This window comes from Cricetulus griseus, chromosome 3, assembly GCF_003668045.3.
Source record: "Cricetulus griseus strain 17A/GY chromosome 3, alternate assembly CriGri-PICRH-1.0, whole genome shotgun sequence".
Classification (NCBI taxonomy): domain Eukaryota; kingdom Metazoa; phylum Chordata; class Mammalia; order Rodentia; family Cricetidae; genus Cricetulus; species Cricetulus griseus.
Genome location: NC_048596.1, coordinates 133,324,586 through 133,344,767, shown reverse-complemented (window position 1 = coordinate 133,344,767; position 20,182 = coordinate 133,324,586).

Genomic DNA, 20,182 nt, shown 5'->3' with positions numbered 1-20,182 from the left:
CCGGGGCGGGTTGCTGGTCCCTTCATTGTATGCCTGTAACCCATTATTCAGGGAAAGGAAAAAAAGTTCTCTCTCTTCCACACAGGCACCTCTTCCTGGATCTGCCCACAGAACAAAACTGGGTCCATCTCTTCGAAGGCAGAGATTCTAACCTCGAGCCATCCTACATATGAGGTTAAAAGGGAACTAATATACTGCCTTGGCTCCTGGATAACTGCAGCAAACAAAACCTCCAAATGCTTAGGAAGAAAATGTTACCCTTTTTCTCAGCCCATGAAGCTTTTCTGTAACAAGAGGGAAAATCCAGTGAAATTACTTTTGTAGTCTTTAAGGTCAAATGTCAATAATTAGAAGGACTGGTTAAAATGTATGCCTAGTCAAAGTTTATTTAAAAGAGTCTGGGTTTTGAAATGTTACATAGTAGGTAAAAGCATCAGGCTGGTATAACAGATCTTCTGGGTGTTCAATGACAATATCCAGAGGCCTGTACTGATATGAACAAAAGAATTAAGAGGTTTTTCCTTTGACCCTTCAGAGTCATCCAAGTCCCAGCAGACTGTGTGATATCTCTCAATGTCCTGTAACTATGGGGAGTCTTGTTAAGGGAGGTCATGGAGACTCCATTGTATGGACCCTAATTGTCTTAGTTAAGGTTTCTATTGATGAAGAGACACCATGACCATGGCAACTTTTATGAAGGAAAACATTGAATTGTGGGTGGCTTACAGTTCAGAGGTTCAGTCCATTATGAGCATGACAGGAATCATGGAAGCATACATAGTGCTATATACAGAGAGGGAGCTAAGAGTTCTACATCTGAATCCTCCATCCAAATGGACAGGCTGCAGGAAGAGAAAGAGAGAGAGAGAGACACTGGGCCTGCCTTGAGCACTTAAAACCTCAAAGCCTACTACTCCCAGTGACACACTTTCTCCAACCAGGCCACACCTACTCCAACAAGGCCCCACCTCCCAGTAGAGCCCCTCCCTATGAACCTATGAAGGCCATTTTCTTTCAAACCACCAAACAAAATGTATCCAGGCTACAAGTCAATACAGAGGAAAAATGTCTTCCACATTTCCAACTGAAGTCATGGTCAAGCAAGGCCTTTGACTTATCTTCACATAGATGGACAACTGGTAAAAGAAAGATTAGAGAAGCCAGCAGTTCCTCCCAAGCCCAAGTGATCCTTGAGGACCAGATCTTCAACTGCCCTTCCCAATAAAGAAAAAGTGATTAATTTTGGCCACTTAATAGTCTTAAACACTGAGTAAAAAACTATAACCAGGATTAAAATGATCAGAATGTTTATTTAACAGTCTAAAAAACTACATTGCTCAGGCATTACTATTTCTCACTAATGATTTGTGCTTGAAGAAAAAATTGCCCAGCTATAAGACATGACCTTGGGTCAATTCAACACAGCAATGTCTACCTAAGCTGAGCCAGATGGACCTCTGTTCTTAAATGCTGACACCAAATCTAAAAGTTGCCACCAACTATAACACACACTCTCCTTCTCATGACTGTGATGTGTCCCTTCTATACATAACCACCCTGTTCCCTGACTAAAGAAGTCTACCATATACCCTGTCATTTAAACCACAGGTTGAGGAAATTGTTCAGGATACTCTAGTTGTGTCCATAGGACATTGCTGGACAATCCTATAAAAAAGTGACCCAGTAGGATTCTATTGAAGGGACCAGCTCCCTATTTCGGCAGCCATAACAGCCTAACACGTGCTTGCCTGACCTTGCCTTGGTCACTAGGAGGTCAGTTGACTGCCTCGTAGCAAGGAACCAATCAGAAGTTAGCTGGTGGTGTTATGCTTTACAGCTCTGGGTGTGCTTTACAGACAAGTGCACAGCAATGACGTGCAGAGCATAGCAATTGCCCTGGGAGGGCCTATGGGCCATAACAACCAGTTGACCAATCAACACAGGGCAAGCCCTCCAAGCCTGGAGACACACCAATCCTGAGCCTGTGGGTACCCCTAGACACTCCCCTTATGCTGCCCTATAAGATCTCGGTCCCGCTGGGCGTTGGTGGCACACGCCTTTAATCCCAGCACTCGGGAGGCAGAGGCAGGCGGATCTCTGTGAGTTTGCTCTGGAGGCCAGTCTCCAGAGCAAGTGCCAGGATAGGCTCCAAAGCTACACAGAGAAACCCTGTCTCGAAAAACCAAAAAGAAGAAGAAGAAGAAGAAGAAGAAGAAGAAGAAGAAGAAGAAGAAGAAGAAGAAGAAGAAGAAGAAGAAGAAGAAGAAGATGATCTCAGTCCCGTGGCTTCTCAGGGTCTTTCCCCAGCCATCCACCATGGTGGCTGGATGAAAGGCCCAAGCTAACATGGGGTTAGCTCGTTAAACAACTGCAATAAAGCCTCCAGCTGTTTGCATCAAGCTTTCATCTCCGCCTGGTGATTGGGGTGACTGAGGTCCTGAGCCACTGGGGTCTTTCACTATTTCTCCTTTAAACTGTGAATTAGATGCTGACTTTAATTGACTTCTCTTACAAAGTTCCCAGGTTCTTGTTGCTTATACAGAAGTTTAATGTAACAAACAGCTGGTTGCCCAGTAACCTTAGTCTTTTGCAGGGTACACAGTCCTGCCAGCTGAATTATTACACTTCACCTTACTAAACAAAACTTACATTAATCATGATGTTGAGTAATTTTCCTTATTAACTTTGTCTGCTAATGTTCTCCAAGGGTTGTAACAAAGGAGACCCGATTGCCAACCTCAGAACTTAAGCGGGGTGATAAAACTCTTCTCAAACTCTTGAGCCAGACAAACAGCTTCCTCCATGGTGTACATCTTACAGTGGACAAAGGTGACAAAGTCATCAATGGCACTGATGCCCATGACAGAGCCTGCCAATGGGGGTTCTTCAGACATAGTCCTTTCTCTAACAAGGGCAACACTGCCCCAACTATAGTAACCATACTCAGTAGGAATTACAGTAGCACTAATAATCTCACTGTTCGTTGTTACATTACAGATGCCGCCTGACTCGAATAGCATACTCCTAGGATGGCATCACAGGACCTTTTTACCTTCTAGATCCCTGTCATCTGTAAGTTTTAAAATGGTCTTCACATCAACCCTCTTCTGGTGTCTCTAACTGATGCCCCTTTTACAACACCCTCTTTTCCAGCTTGGAAGCAGTTAGAATGGCCTGCATTGCCAAACCCTTAGCAGCCATTAAGTTGACCTTTGAGAAGGGGAAACAAGGACACTAGTAGTTAGATGATCTTTGATAAACATACAGCTGGGGAGAGGGGCTATGACTAGGTAATAAAAAGAGGCAAACTTCCAAGATGCCTGACTTCTTCCTCTGTAGGAACCTGTCTTTTGGGGGCTTCAGTCAGATCCAGCCGATTTGCCTGGTTCATACCTGAAAGGGGGAGTGTGGATTAAGAAACAGCAGGTAGAGTTACTAAGGAAAAGATAGAGACACAGAATAGAGCCAAAAGGGCAATCCAGTGAATACTAAAGGCACCAAGTTTATTCTTCAACATTCTATTATCCCCAAACCAAAAAAAAGGGGGGGCAGGGAGTCTTCTTTATCAAGATACAAGAAACAAAATAGTCTTACTTCCTTAATTTTCCAAACATTCAGCAGACTAAATCTCTTGTTATCTGACCTTGAGGGCTAAGAGTAACCACACCTTAGACTAAGTCTCTTGTTATTTACATAAGACATCCACGCCTTAGACCTTTAGGTCTTAGGACTTTAACTTCGGAAGAGTAAGGGTAGTTTTGAACTCTCTTACCTCAAGTCAATATGAAGCAAAGCCATTTTTATGGACCCCAACATTCCTCATCTGAGACAAAAGTCTGGCAGCTTAAAACAAAGCCCTGGCAGGGGCTGGAAAAAATGGCTCAGAGGTTAAGAGCACTGGCTGCTCTTCCAGAGGTCATGAGTTCAATTCCCAGCAACCACATGGTGGCTCACAACCATCTGTAATGAGATCTGGTGCCCTCTTCCCTCTTCTGATGTGCAGGCAAATGTGCAAGTAGAACATTGTATACATAATAAATAAATAAATACAAACAAAGGCCTGGCAAGTCCTTCTCTATTCCCCTGTCCCTCCCCCTGGCCAGTAGGGCCCCCTGCTAATGCTAATAAATTCAAGGCCAGAACAGGACACCACAGTTGTGTCCTTGTTCAAACTGACCAATCCACAATTAGGAGAAGACTGTTCTTCCCTTTGGACCCATGGTAAGAATAGTCACAATGTTCCCACTGGACTAACCAGCCACCACAGCTCCTGAAGACTGGATTCTGGTAACAAGGAAACTTTAGAGCAGATGTACATAATTCAAGATTCTTGATTCTTCAGCTGCCAATCAGAACCAGACCTCCTGACCATTACCAATGGGGGAATTGTGCCCTCCTCTAGGAACAATGTTGCTTCCATGCCCATGGCTCAAAACTGGCTTGAGATGGGACCCAGCGCCTTAGAGCAGCAAAAGCTTCCTCCTCTGCTCGGTTCTTGGTTCCTTTCTTCCTTCCTTCTGTTTTTCTTTTGTTTAAAAAGAAGAAAAGAGAAATGCTGAGACATGAGACATGTTGACTATAAGTTTATTATAAGGCACCTGTGTGCAGACTCAGTTCCCATGGAACCTTGGGCTGACCAGGGTACTGCCTGTTCCACCAGGTAACAGGGGCAGGCCAGCATAATGCCTGAACCTTTCACCTTCCTTCCTTCCTTCCCGCCTTCCTTTCTTCCTTCCTTCTTATACTCATACTTACTTTTGTACTTTTGTTTGTTTTTGTTTTGGAGACAGGGTTTCTTTGTATAGCCATGGCTGTCCTGGAACTAGCTTTGTAGACCAGCCTGGCCCGAACTCATACAGATCATCCTGCCTCTGCTTCCCGAATACTGGGATAAAAGGCATGGGCCACCATCATCACCTGGCTTATACTTAAATTTTTACCCTGTCTTTTAAACAGTTTACAAAAGTTCTTCCTGGACCACATCACCAGCATCACCCAGCACACACTCAAAATGAAGTATAAAACTCTTAGAGTCACTCTAGGCTGAGGAACCACCAAAGGACATGTCCCCTGCCTGCAGAAAATAGCCAGAAAGAAAACAGCATCCCCATTGTTTATTTGTAAAGGGTCTGAAATAAAGGAAAATGCTGTGGACTGATCCTTTTGTACACTGTGTAAATTACACTGTGGTTGGTTTAATAAAGAAGTTGACTGGCAAGCCGGGCATTGGTGGCACATGCCTTTAATCCCAGTGAAGGAACCGGCTTCCCTTTTGGAAGCCATAATGGTCGAACATGTGCTTCTATGACCTTGACCTAGTCACTAGAAAGTCAGATGCCTGTCTCGTGACAAGGAGCCAATCAGAGGTTAGCTGGTGGCGCTATGCTTTACGACCCTGGGTGTGCTTTACAGACAAGTGCACAGCAATGACGTAGAGAGCATAGCAACCACCCTGGGAGGGCCTATGGGCCATAACAACCAGTTGACCAATCAACACAGGGCAAGCCCTCCAAGCCTGGAGGCACACCAATCGTGAGCCTGTGCGTACCCCTAGACACTCCCCTTACGCTGCCCTATAAAGATCTATGCGCAGCAGCTTCAAGCTGTCTTTTCTAGCCGTCCGCCATGGCGGGTGGGTGAAAGACCCGAGCTAACATGGGGTTAGTTCGTTAAATTACAATAAAGCCTCGTGCAGTTTGCAGCAAGCTCTCGAATCCGCCTGGTGATTGGGGTGACCGCGAACCTGGCCTGGGACCCCGAATACTTGAGTTTTCGGGGGTCCAACACCAGCACTCAGGAGGCAGAGGCAGGTGGATCTCTGTGAGTTCGAGGCCAGCCTGGTCTCCAGAGCAAGTGCCAGAACAGGCTCCAAAGCCAGAGAAACCCTGTCTCAAAAAACCAAAAAAAAAAAAAAAAAAAAAAGAAGAAGAAGAAGCAGCAGCTGACTGGCCAATAGCCGGCCAGGATAAGGTTAGGTGGGAAAACCAGACTAAGGACATTGGGAAGAAGAAGGGCAGAGTTGGAGGAGTCGCCAGCGAGACATGGAGAGGAAACAGGAGGTACAAGATGACAGAGTACAGAATGGGGATTAATAGAAATGGGCTAATTTAAGCTGTAAGAGGTAGTTAGTAATAAGCCTGAGCTATCAGCCGAGCATTTATAAATCATATTATAGGAAGCCCCCCCCCCAAAAAAATAACCAGGATCTTAAAACAAGTCCAAGGTTCCAGGAAACCTACCACCCATAGAACTCCTGGAAAACAGCTGACTCCACCATGTGACCCAGAGCCCAGAAACTGAAAACCACTCATTTCATCTTGACTCCCACCCACAGTTTTGAAGAATAGTTTGTCCAGAAGAACCCCTAGATCTAGGGAAGCCATGCCCTCCCTTCTCACAGGCTCACACTCCACCCCATGCTGCGGGGCAGGGTTTTGGGATCCCACCTTCCAAACCAATTTGTTCTCTCCATGGAGGCGGATCTGAGTTCTCGTTCTTTAATTTCCCCTTGGTGTTTATTTCGTACATTTTCCCAGAACATCTACTACCGGGAACAATCTTGTTTGCTTGCTGGTTCGTGTCGGTGAAGGTGAGCCCCTTGGCAGAGGCACCTGGAGCAATATTTAGTGCACACACTGTGCAGGTTTAATACAGCTGCTGAATTCCGCTCCTTGGGCAGGAGACGCTAAGACGAGGTCTTCCGTGGCTAGTTTTTCTTTCCCTGTGTGTGTCTGTTTCCTCTTCTGTAGGGCAGGTGGCTGTGGGGAGGAAATGAGTGCACAGACCCGGTAGCTGGAGCTGTGACTAGCACACCTAGAGCATCATTTCAGCGGGAATGTACTTATCACTACCCTCAGGGCCACACCAGCTGGAGTCTGCCTAGTGCCTGCCTCTGCTTCCCAGGTTCCTCTTCTGTCAGGGGAGACATAAGCAGTTACTGTGCAACCACAAAGCACAGCGGGATTGGCTCTGGGGGAAGAGGATAAGCAGACTACTAGTGGCAAAAAAAAAAAAAAAAAGGGAAGTTTGGAAGGAGGTGGAAGAGCCATGTCACCCATCCTTGGGCCAAGAAATGCTAAAAAGGCTGGGGATGACAGTCTGCACCCTGTAGTAGGGATTCATAGAAGGCCTCCCTGTGAGGAACAGGGGAGCAGAACAGGCAGGAACTAGGGAGTACACCCCAACATCCACTTCAGAAAGTGCTCATCAAGCTCCAGGTCCAAAAACTAGTGACTCTTCCTGTAACAAATACTCTGGGTTCTCATTAGAAAAGAATCATTGGGCAAGATGGACAGAAGCACTTGCTGCCAAGCCGGTCTGAGTTTGATCCCTGAGACCCACAAGGTGGAAAAACAGCTCCTGAAAGCTCTTCCCTGACCTCCACATGAGCACACAAGAGAATGAGGGGGAGAGGAAGGAAGAATTCTAAAAAGAAAGAAAGGGTTTATGGACCAGCCCCTCCAGCTGGTTAAGGCTATCCACAGCCCCAGGCAAAGACAGTCAGTTGCTCTTGTTCCGGCCAGGGCTTAGTCCAGAGTGGTAGCCATGACTCGGTGTGGCCTCCTCTCAGTGAAATGGAGATGACAATTTATACCTGTCCAACCCAGTGTGCAAGCCTTACTGGGGACACACACTACACACACACACACACACACACACACACACACACACACACACGCCACACAAATGCAGAGCTATGAGGGACAGGCCTCCTCTGATTCAGAAATAGGCATACAAGCATTCTGGAAGTATCTAGTTGGGGAGGGCTGCATCTGCATCCAGGGCCTGCAGTCCCTTACTTTGAAACAAGAACAGACTCCAGAGTTTCCAAAATGTCACCTACTGGGATCGCCACTTTGAGGCCTGAAACGGGTCATCCTCCTGAATCTGTCCTAGGAGAGAAGACAGAGCTGCAGTAGCCTAGGGAGAGCCTAGGACACAGGAAGGGACTCATCCCAGGGCCACCTGCAGACCTGGAGGACAGAAGGATGTGTGGTCAGGGAGTGGAGGACCCTGGGGGGAATAGTTACAAGGACTGATGTGGTGAGGCTCAGGGACAGGCTGGCCAAGTCATGAGGGGTGGGGCAGTTAAAGCAGGCGAAAGGGGTGGAGCCTCATTCCTTCTTCCCAGCGATGAAGGTGGGGTCTCCCATTCCTCTTGCGGGTGGTCTATGGCAGTTCCTTAAACTCAAAAGTGCAGAACTTCAGAAATGTCTCTGGGTAAAGGCTTCTGCCCCCAAGACTTCTGATTTCCATCCTCCCCGATCTAAAGTTGTCCTCTAACCATCCCCACCCCCTACACGCATAGTAACCTAAAAAAAAAAAAAAAACTGTAAACTTAGAGACACCACCAGCAATTAAGGCGACACAAACAACATCCTGTTTCAATCTTGAGTGGCTCTTGAGCAGGGTGATTGTTGCCCAGGTGGATCAGGCAGGAAGGTGGGCACGGTGACATTTCCATCTCTACTCCCAAGAGGTTACGCATATGCATATGCTGTGGGAACCAACGTGAGAGGGAGCAAGAGCGGGCCTGAAACACTCAGGGGATGCTTGGAACCAGGGTTCAGGATCTCCAGGAAACACGGCCCCTGGGAAGCTGCCACTGTGCTGGGGGTGGGGTTCACCCATGAGAAAGTTAGCCCGGGATCCTAGACACTGATGGGCGATGTCCTTAAGCAAGATATCGCCAAAAGACACCATGCAGGCAGTTATGGGGATTAGAGAGCCTTGAGAGCCCCCTACCACATGAGTCTTTGGGTCTCCAGCCCAGCAGGCGCTGTCAACCCAGACATGAATCACTAGCCTTCTTGGTTTCCACAGAAAACACCAGAGGGCATGCAGTTCAGAATTCCAGGAATTTACAAGAGCCTTGGGAAGCTCTGGAAGGCCTTCCTGCCTGGTCCCTCTGCCCCCATCCCCCATCCCCCACTCGGCTCCTTTGGCTCCGATTGTCCCCTGAAGAACAGAACAGGGAAGTACCCCCATTGCCCCCAAAGACACACACACACACACACACACACACACACACACACACACACACACACACACAGAGAGAGAGAGAGAGAGAGAGAGAGAGAGAGAGAGAGAGAGAGAGAGCACTCTCTTTGTCTCCTATGGCCCAACAGCTGTTACTTTACAGACTCTCCCCCAATTCACCCCCCCCCAGCTCCATTCAGTCCTCCATAGTCCCCTAAATCCTATCTTAACTTCCCCACAGACCCTCACCTCACTAGTCCCCACAACCATTTACCCAGCTACATCCCCTTAGCTTCTCACAGCTTCCTTCTCCAGGGAAGGGCTTTCCTTGTGACAGGAGTCCTTGCCTGTCTCAGCAGCCCAGTAAGAATTGAGCAGGGGCAAGACACCACACAGAGGGGGCTGTGGCAATTCCTGAGGATAGGGATGCCAGGAAAGGATGGAACAGGACCTGAGATTCTGACATACCACAGGTGGTCCGGGCTTCAGAAGATAATGCCACTTGAAAGCAAAATGGCTCTTCCAGCTTCAGGAAAACAGGAAAAGGGAGAAAGTAAACACAGGCTAATCCTGAGAGAAGACATAGAAAATCAATTCCCTAAGTTCTGAGAGAGAAGATGAAGGGAGGGGAATTAGCAAAAAAAAAAACAAAAAACAAAAAAACAAAAAAACAAAACAACAACAACAACAACAAAACGATAGAAAGAAACATTAACAACTGAAAAGAGTCCTCATATGGAAAAGGCCGCCCCTGGAATGCAGGTGATGTTAGAGAGGACAAAGCAACAGGGAGTGACTGCTTGACAGATTTCAAAGATGGTAAATGTACATTTGTTACATGGACTGAGGACTCTGGGGCATCTGACTTCCTGTCTGTAGCAATGGATGAGCAACAGTGAAGCAACGTTGAACTTCGTTTTCTATACTGGGTCAAGCTATCAGTTGAGTATGTGACAGAATAAGGAGATTTTTCAGATTTTTCAGATCTCAAACAAAAATAGTGAACTAAAACAAATCACACCTCCTATATATCCTTCTTGGGGGTGGTTACAGCAAAGTCAGAAAGGAAGTTAAGCAAGGGAAAGACAGACCTGGGATTTGGACCACTTATTCAGTGACCCACCCAAGCAGGTGGAGCCCCAGCCCAACAGGGAGTAGCCAGATTAGGGTAGATGGCAGGAGAAAGGAGGTATGGTACAGAAATGACACTGTCATGTTATCAACAAGAAAGGGGCGTTATCAACAAGAAAGGGGCGACTCGGTCTTTTGTTTTGTTTTGTTTTTATTTTTTTGGTTTTCAAGACAGGGTTTCTCTGTGTCTTTGGAGACTGTCCTGGAACTAGGTCTTGTAGACCAGGCTGGTTTTGAACTCACAGAGATCAGCCTGCCTGTGCCTCCTGAGTGCTGGGATTAAAAGCATGCGCCACCACCGCCAGGCTGAAAGGGCCGACTCAAAGCTCCAGAGACAAAAACGTATGCAGCCAAAACATTCTTCAACTATAGAGTAAGCCAAATGCCATGGTTTTCAGCTGCTGGGTAGAAAGGGTGTCAACTGATCTCCTTTTAAAAACTTAAATATAAACCGTGTGGTGCACACCATTAATCCCAGCACTGGGGAGGCAGAGGCAGGGGGATCTCTTGAGACCAGCCTGGTCTATAAGAGCTAGTTCCAGGACAAAGAAACCCTGTCTCAAAAACAAACAAACAAACAAAACAAACTTAAATATATATATTTGGGTCAGGTGTTGGTGGCGCACACCTTTAATCCCAGCATTCAGGAGGCAGAGGCAGGGGGATCTCTGTGAGTTCAAGGCCAGCCTTGTCTCCAGAGTGAGTGCCTGGATAGGCTCCAAAGCTACACAGAGAAACCCTGTCTCCAAAAACAAACAAATAAACAAACAAAACAATGTATGTATGTATGTATGTATGTATGTATGTATGTATATTTGTGTGCAGTAGCCCAAAGAGGCCTGCCGAAAAGGCGTGCACCACCAACGCCGACAGCAGTGAGTGCTCTTAATGGTCCAGTCATCTATGCTACTAGTTGTGTTTGTTTATTCTTTAGAGACAGGTCTCCCCACATTGCCAAAGTCAGCAGAGAACTCCCAAGGAGCTTGGACTAGACGTGCAAGCTGCCACACTTGGCTTCTGATTGGCTCTTGATGTTAGAAATATCTTCCTTACTTGGTATGAGGTAGTGACCACATTAGGCTCACAAAGAAGGAAATGTCCCTGGGACCCTTCAGCTGCTCAGCCTGTCGATAATGTGCAATAATGTGCGACATGGTTGAGCGGAGTCCCATCTGAACCATTGACATCCAACACTATGGGAGCTGGTGCGGGGGAGTGGGCATGGTGGCTCACCTGTAGCTCCAGGGCTGGGTATGTGGGGTGATGGAGACAGGCAGATCCCTGGGGATCAGATCCAGGTCCCAGTGAAAGACCCTGTCTCAAAAAACAAAGCATACAGATTCCAAGGAAGGACACCCAGGTTCAACCTCCTGTCTCAACACACGCACATGCACAGATCTGCCTTCAGTATAGACAAGTTTACCAAAGCAAATGGCTGAGGAGGTCAGGGAGAAAGGTAGTAAGGGCCAGCAGCAAATGTGGAGCAGACAAGAAAAAGAACACTGTGTAACTTCAGAGTGTCACAGAGCAAAGATCCACTTGCAGGACTGGGAAGCTGGGGTGGGGAGGCTAATTACCATATTCATTTTCTAATCAGCAAGGACAATGGGACTGGAGAGTTGGTTTAGCAATTAAGAGCACTTGTTCTTGGGGACAGGCCAATGTAGGCTCCCAGGACCCATGTGGCTGCTCACTGTAACTCCAGCTCCAGGGGGATCCAACACCTCTGTCCTCCGTGGGTACCTGCATTCACCTGAATACCTCCCCGTAGATACACATAATTAAAAATAATAAAAGCAAGCCTTTATAAAAAGGAGAATGGCAAAAGGCTTAGGTGTTGTAAGAGACTTATCTTACTAGTATGTAGGGAGGGTAGGAAGGAGAGATCTTTCACCATGAGGTTTGGGGATGGGCTCTTGCTTTCTAAGGTTTTGTTCCTATGTTTTACTTTCACTAACTTTAAAAACTGGAGGCCAAAATCAAATGACTTTAAAGTATCTGAACGCCTTGACTTAGCACTCTCAAAGAAACGCTTGCTGTTTGGCATTTCACAGCATTTCCACCAGCATTTTCTCAATCAGTTTTATGCTCTGGAGGAAAACAAACCATCTCCAATGGCTACCCAAGGGCTGGATGCCAGCAGGGAAGAGCAGTGAGCACCCATCACCTACCTTCAGGTACATGGAACCCCACCTACACCCACAGCATCCTTCTCTAGGCTCAGATCAATGAGCCTGTTTAAGAGGCTTCCCAGCAAGCAGCAGGCCCCTTCTCCCTGCTGGAGCAAGATCATTCTATTTTTACTCCGTGTTTCTGAATGGCTTGAGTCCAAGCTGAGCAGTGTTCTGGGTGCCAGACTCCTTGGCAACATCGCTCCTTTGGTGCACCGCTCTGCTCTGTATAGGGAACAGCCTGGTCACTGCCATCTGCACACCCGAGGTCCTCACGTCACAGGGATGGCCTTCAGATCATCTCGGGCATGCCCAGAATGTTCACAAGAATCCCTGTGTGTACCTTGTAAAGCTCAAATGCATTGAGCACAGATAATGGGAAAGCATGTCCCCTTCTAAGAACCCTTAAATGTAATATGTGGAATTGATGAATCCCCGGACCTTTGGAGCTACCTGACTTGATAATCAATCTTCACTACATGGTTTCATATCCAGGGTTTAGGCTCTACAGCCAGTTTGGGCTGCTAAAACAAACCATCACTCGCCAGTAACTTAAACATAATTGCTCACAAACCTGGTGGCCCAGAAGATCAAGATCAAGGAGGCCCAGATCTGGTGTCTGGAGAGGGAGGGCCTCCCAGGCTTGCAGTGTTGACTTCCTCCCTGTGCTGTCAGATGGCCAAGAGAGATCATCTCTCTTGTCTTCTTATGGATGTACCAATCCCATCATGAGCAATGTACAATCACCACTGCTGCCTGGTGACTTAATTCCTTCCCTAGACACTTAGCTGTAACATTTGAAAAAGGGCGGGCATCATTCAGCCCACAGTAGGCAAAGCTGTTGGGGAAGCTGGCTGGGTGGTTCCCACTGTTCTGTAGTTTGATTTCCTGCAATAGCCAATTTGAGATGTGATTGGGAGGATGGGGCATTCAATTTCTTGTCCCTTCTTCAGGCTGTTGTGCTGGGCGACAGGGACAAGAGGCCTGGAGCACATCTGTCCTCCTGTGGATTCCTGTTAGGGGCATCTAGGGTGAGTCCCATCCTGTTCTCCCTAAGGGCAGGCCATAGCAGCTGGTGGATGGTCGTCAGAGATGGGGTGGGGCACATGTCACCAGCTGGCCTTTGGCAAGCTTTTGCCTCAGACAGAAGAGTACTATTGTTGGTTTTCCTGACATAAACTCTACCTGAGCAGTCTTGAAATTTTAGAGAATAAAAGCAAGTAGATAAATGCCACCTGTGTCTCTGGGTACATAACAATAACAAGCTCCTGAGTTTGGGTCCTATGTACCTTTCCTCTATGAAACGTGTAATACAAACATGGAATAGCTGTAGATAAAAAGTGTGTTTGTTTGAGGCCAGCCTGCTCTACAGAGTGAGTTCCAGGACAGCCAAGGCAGCACAGAGAGACCCTGTCTTGAAAAATAACAACAAACAAAAAGTGTGTTTGTGTGTATGTACGTGGAAGCCAGACATTGATGCTGGATGTCTACTTCACTCTCCACCTTATGATTTGAGTCAAGGTCTCTCGATGAACCGAGCACTCACTGATTTGGCCCACCTGGTTGGGTATACACACCCACAGCCCCCCTTTTAAAAACCTGCTGGGGAATCCAAGCCCAGGCCCTGGGGCTCACAGAGCCAGTCCTCTAACCATGTAGCCATCTTCCCAGTCCCAAGAACAATGTTCTTACAGAATGTGATCTCCTTAGAAATAAGCTGTATACTGGGTGATTGGATAAGTAACTCCTCACCCTGGACATCAAGGATGCTTTAAACATTTTGTTTCCTTTTTTAATATTTCATAATTTAATATCTGCTACATTCACAGACATGTGTGAAGGATGGATGAGTTCTGCCCGACTCTTGCCACCAGTACCAGCCTGCTGGCAATCACTGCCGGTATACCTCTCCCAGCCCTTCACCCCCACTGCAAAGGCGTCACCTGCCTGGATCTGAGGCTTATGAACTGCCCCGGGCTCCTGCCATGGTGGAGCTAACTGGGTAGGAAGCTCACTGGCCCAGGAAGGGGAACATGCTATGCTGTTCACCCTGGGAACAAGGCAATCTTCCCATTTAGACAGTGTCAGGTGCTACAGACCAGGAACTGATCTTGGAGGTGTGTGTGGTTAAGAGAAAAGATCAGGACACAGACAAGAGGCAGGGTATCTCTGTTTTCCATGTGTTGACCTGTTACCTAAGCATCAACAGCAATCATTCAACAACCTTGCCTCCCTGGTGTCTGTGATGGTGACAGGGGGCACAAGGGGACAGCTGATCACAAAGGCCACCTGGTACTTCTGAAGAACACAGTAAGTCATTCCCTGACTAGGAAGGCAGGGAATGGAGGACGTGAAGATTCAGACAGTTGAAAAGAATGACTCTGGCATTATCAAAAAACCCAAACCAAGCCAGAGGGTGGTGGGAACACCTTTAATCCCAACACTTGGGAGGCTCAGGCAGGCATATCTCTGTGAGTTCAAGGCCAGCCTGGTCTACAGAGAGAGTTCCAGGACATGGTGGCACACACCTGTATTCTGGCCTTAATAGGTGAAGCAGCCTTGGCTAACTAGACACTGTCTCACAAAACAACAACAAATAAGACAAAACCAGTGTTGTTGAGGATGCTGTGAAGAGACCCCTTTTCTTGGTTTGTACAGTCAATGGGAATGAATGTAAACCAGCACAAACATTGTGGAAACAACAAAGAAGAGCCTCAAAACACAGAAAATAGAACTGCCCCGTGAGCTGTCAATCTCACTACTGGGTGTATATCCAAAGGAAGTGAATCCACTGTGTTGGAGAGATGCATGCATTCATGCCCGAGATTATTGCAATGCTATTCTCAGCAGACGGGAATGAACATGACAGGAGGACCACGAACTGATGAGTGGATACAGAGAACAAGCCACATACACACTGCACAATGCTATTTGGACATTTAAACATATTTAATCCTGATGATAGCAACACTGTGAACAGAGGGGACCATGTGTTAGATGAAATAAGCCAGGCACAGGAAAACAAGTGTCTCATGACCAGACTCACATTAGGAGTCTGATGCAGAAACTGGGAGCAGAACATGGTCATCAGAGGCCAGGTCAGGTGTTCAGTGGCATGACGGGGTGTCTAAGTCCAACAATAATGTAGGCCAAAAAGAAAGAGTTTTGAATGTTCACATCATAAAGAAATGACAAATGTGTGCAGTGTGTATGGTGTGGTCATCCTAATTTGACCACCACGAAGCACAATGCAGAACCATGGCACACTATTCATAGTGACGAGTTATTAGACAACTTCCTTAAAAGAGAGGACTCGAAGTTTGCCAACAGGGACAACTTTGCCAATGTCAGTGTCCTGTGTCCTCAGCATCATGATTCCAGGAGGTCTGAGTGAATGAACTACCCTGGGTAGAGAAGTCATTGTTGCTTGACTTCATGGAGGGTCCTAAAAGGAAGACCTGAACTCCACTGTGCCAAGGCCTGGGTCCCAGAGTATTACTTCATCTTGGAGGACATGGTGGGCAGGTATCAGGTGGAGGCCTGCCATTAGCTGGTGCTTAGACTCTGGTAAAAAAAATAGCCAGAAAAGAGGTAAGTATTGAGCTCTGTGTTGTGGGCTGTGGGTACATCCTCATGTTATCAACAGTTGGGCAGGAGCGAATAACTCTACTTAACCCAAAGATAAAAGCAACTGATCTCTGTTAGTGGTACAACCTTGGGAAGGCCACCTTACCTCTCTGGGCTTATTTTCTGTTATGGATCAGAATTTCGCATGCCTCCTGCCGAGGGTGCTTACTGGCCAGCAGCACCTGGCCAATGTGTGCAGATGCATCAGACCAAAGTGGGGAGTGGAGAAGCTGAGTTGGCTGCTGCTCTAGGCTTCTAGGCAGGTGCCACAGAGTGAGCCCGACAACCCCTCATCCTAGGTTAGTCTTGGTCTTCCTCCACACTGAGACAACCCTGCAGGTCTGCAAACTGTTTCCCAGAAGTGTCTGGGGACACAGGCCAGACCCCGGGGGCCTGAAGGCTTGGCATAAGTCTCTACTCTGCTGACTTGGCACCTGGCCTCTGCTACCTCACTGTGAACTGCACCCTCCACAGACCACAGCCCAAGCCTGCTTCCCAGGAGGGAACAAAACCCAGAACATGATTGGCTGCACAAGTCATGTTCAGTGTGTTCAAGATGGGAAGTCAAGACTGATGTCAGCACTGAGACCCAAGCACCGTCCAGAGCTGCACAGTCACCACTGTGATAAAGGCTGGGCATACTTGCAGGGACAGAGGGGCAGGGTGGCACCCATTTTCCAGAAACAATCTGGAATCAAAGGTGAAGGAAAAACTATGAAGGACCACATAGGATAAAGAAATACTCAGTTCTGGGGGCCATGTGGGAATTGGGGCCTTCCCACACCTTCCATTCCTTAAGCGCAGTCTGGCTCCTGCTCTGCTGTAGACTCAGAAGGGTGCAAGAAGGGCATGCAGCTGAGATAGTGGAGAGACGGGCCTGGATTACTAGGTAGGTCATATGCACTCACAGAGGCAGGAGATGCCAGAGGAGAGAAAATGGTACCCTGATGTCTGATGACTGGGGTCACAAATCAAGGAATGGACGTGGACTCTAGAGAAGCCTTCAGGAGGAACAAGTCATGCTGGCACCTTGACTACAACTGAGTTTGAACTTTTGACCTTCAAAGATTTTACAAGAAAAAAAATTCAGTGTGTGCTGCCTTAGGTTGCTGTCTGGGAAGCTTGTTAAAGCAGTAATAGGAATGAGTCCAGGATGAGTCCTTTCAGTACCGCCGCCTGGCAAAACCCACCTCGCCCTGATACCACTGTAAGTCCTTCACCCTCGTTGGTGCAAGACAGTCCGGCAGACAGGATGTAGCTGTCAGAAGTTAAGTCTTTACCTGATCACACTGCTTTGCATGTAGCAGACCTTGGGAGTGTGGCTCACTGTTAAGTGTTCTACCAAGAACAAATCACAAGCCTAACCTGTGATATGAGGCCCTCTGCAAGTGAATGGAGTGTTTCCAAGGGTCTGCATGATCGTGCCGGGGGAATCTCTTAGAGTCAAAAGCAACCCATCTCACGTGAGCTCAGCTACTCTTCTAGAATGCAGCTTTCTCCATGGTGTTCCTGCCAAACAGCGTTCTGCCATCTGCTTGAATGCCTCAGCCAACAGGGCGCTTATGGTCTGTGGACAGGTAGTAAGGGTGGTACTGTGGTTTGGATATGGCTCATTCCCGACAGAAAGTCATGCTCAATTTTAACCATGGTGAGGGGTAAAGAGGTGGAAACTCAACCCATCTGTGATGTTTAGAGGGAGGTATTTGGAAGGTGGTTAGGAGTAAGTCATTAGGGTGAAGCCCTCATGACTGACCAGTTGATTCATTAAAAAACAGAATCCCAAGGTGATATGTGCACACACATGCCTCTTGGTATGTGCCAGGGCTATCAGATGTGGGGAGTAGACCTTGAGTCTGAAGGAAGGGCTGAGCCAAAACAAACCTCTTTTTCATAGCTAACTCTCACCGTGCCACCACATTCCCAACAGCAGAGGACAGACTAGAACACATGGTAAGTCCATCCTTAAAAAGGCAGACCCTCAAAAAAAAAAAAAAAAAAAAAAGGCAGACTCTCAACTCCTCACCAGAGGTAGCACTCGGCAGCAACTGCCCTGCACCTTGCCTGGGCAGCACAGCAGAGCTGACCCTGTTGGCGGAGGTGCAGGTGAACTTGCCACACACCCCTTGTCCACCATGTGGTGTAGGGGAAGCTGTAGCCACACCTACTTAGGGGCTGGCTACAGGTGTGCCTACAATGTGGTGGTTGAGGGCAAGGGAAAGACACCCTCCCCCTTGCCCTGCCACCTGTGGTTGGAGAGGGAGCAGACCCTCTAGAGAAAGTGAACCCTGTACCTCACACAGGCAGCACAGCAGAGCTGACAGAAGGTATAGGTGGGACTTCTGGACAGAAAGAGCTCTGGGAAGAAGATATGGGAGTTACAAGATAGATGCAGAGGGAGAAAGACATGCAGGAGGAATCATGTGGCAACACGTAGATGAATAGAAATGAGTTAATTTAAGCTATAAGAGCTAGTGGGACAAGCCTAAGCTATAGGCTGAGCTTTCCGAATAAATAATAAATCTCCATCCATGTCAGTCTTGTGAGCGGGTGGTCAAGCTGACCCCATTTTCAGTGGCACAGGTGAACAGGCTCCGAGAATGTGAATGAGGGAGATCTGGCCCAGCCCCTCATCTGCCATCTGGAGGTGTGGGTGAGGGAGAAATGCCCCCTCCCCAGCCACCACCAATGTCTGTGACAGGTGGGAGAACTTGGCCCTGAGGTCATCAGAGTAGGAGAGCTGTCCCTGACCTCACCAGCTACAGCACTCAGGAGTGGCCCCTGCACCTTACCTGGGCAACACAGTAGAGCTGGCCCTGATGGTCCAGGTATGGGACAGCTGGCCCTGAGGGCATGAAAGCAGGAGAGCTGGCCCCGCCCCTTGCTCATTGCTATAAGGGGTGAACTAGCTAAGGCTGGAGAACTCAAAGATCAGAGAGCTGGTGGCCTGACGGACCCTGCAACTACCCAGGCCCAGAACCAGGGTTCTGAGTTGGCCCACCCCAACATCTACCCCATCTGTGATCTGCTCTGGTTCTACAGATCCAAAGCTACAGGATCTCCAGGACATAAGGCAAAAACGGGATATCTAAGAGGAAGGAGTCCCAGAGAGGGCCCAGCACTGACCTTGCGGCAGAGACCAGAGGTCTCAAACTGACTCTTTGCAATGAACACTTGAAAGTAAAGATATATGGACAAAGGGGTATCCTGTGACTCAGTGTGTCACACTATAGCTTCCATGATGAGATTTTTCCTTTTTTTTTTGCGGGGGTGGGGGGTGGGGGTGGGGATTCAAGGGCAGAGGGCAGGTATGAAGGGACAGGGAAATGAATAGGATTGAGATTCAGGATGTGAACGACACAAAAGAATAAATAAATAACAAGAAACTTAAAAACAAAAAAATGAGGCAGACTGCTCCCTGGGATGATGGTACATACCACCCCTTCCCTGACCTGAACACAGGTAGATATGGTATTCTACCAAACTGCCACAAACCACAGAGGGGCCTTTTCACCTTATCCCAGGATGACGGAACAGATGTGCTACTTGGATGTCACATGTACTAATGAATTCAACTTTCAAGTATGAGTACAAACTTCTTAGAGGATGTGTTCTATTTCTTTTCCACTAGTGGGGGCTCCTCAAGGTCTCAGGGGATCCCTAGTTCCTGGGCTGGGCCATCAAAGCTGCTTCCCTCTTGAAAAGAGCTCTCATCCCTGACGTCATTACTGAAGGGCATTTCTCTTTCCTGTGGGTATTTTTAAAACATCCAGGACCCTTTCCCCACACCACCATTTATGGAAGCAACCCCGCCCCCCCTGGAGTTCCTGCTATCTGCGGAAGAACCTACACAATAAGGGAACATTACAGAGGACGTAAATGACGTTGTCCTGGGACAAGGCTCCAACTGAGAACCCGCTGCAAAGTCTCTTGTGCCAACACATGCTTCAAGTGCTTGTGTTCATAGCTGTTAATGTGTTTGGGTGCTTTTAGCACAAACACCTGCCCTGGTCTTAGAAACCAGTGTCTACCAGGAAGAGACTACAGGGTCAGTGTAGGTTCAGGAAAACCCATCTTCAACTGAAATGCCTTCTTTGGTTAATATTTAAAATTTCTTAGTGGGTTTCATTTACAGGTGCAGACTGAAATGGCAAACAGCATGGATGTCACTCTGGATGAGGGCTGAGGATGTGGGCCTCAACTATATCCTCCCCAGTCTCCTAACCCACATGCTACTGTTACAGACGGAGGGTGGGGGGTCGGGGTGGGGGGCGTGA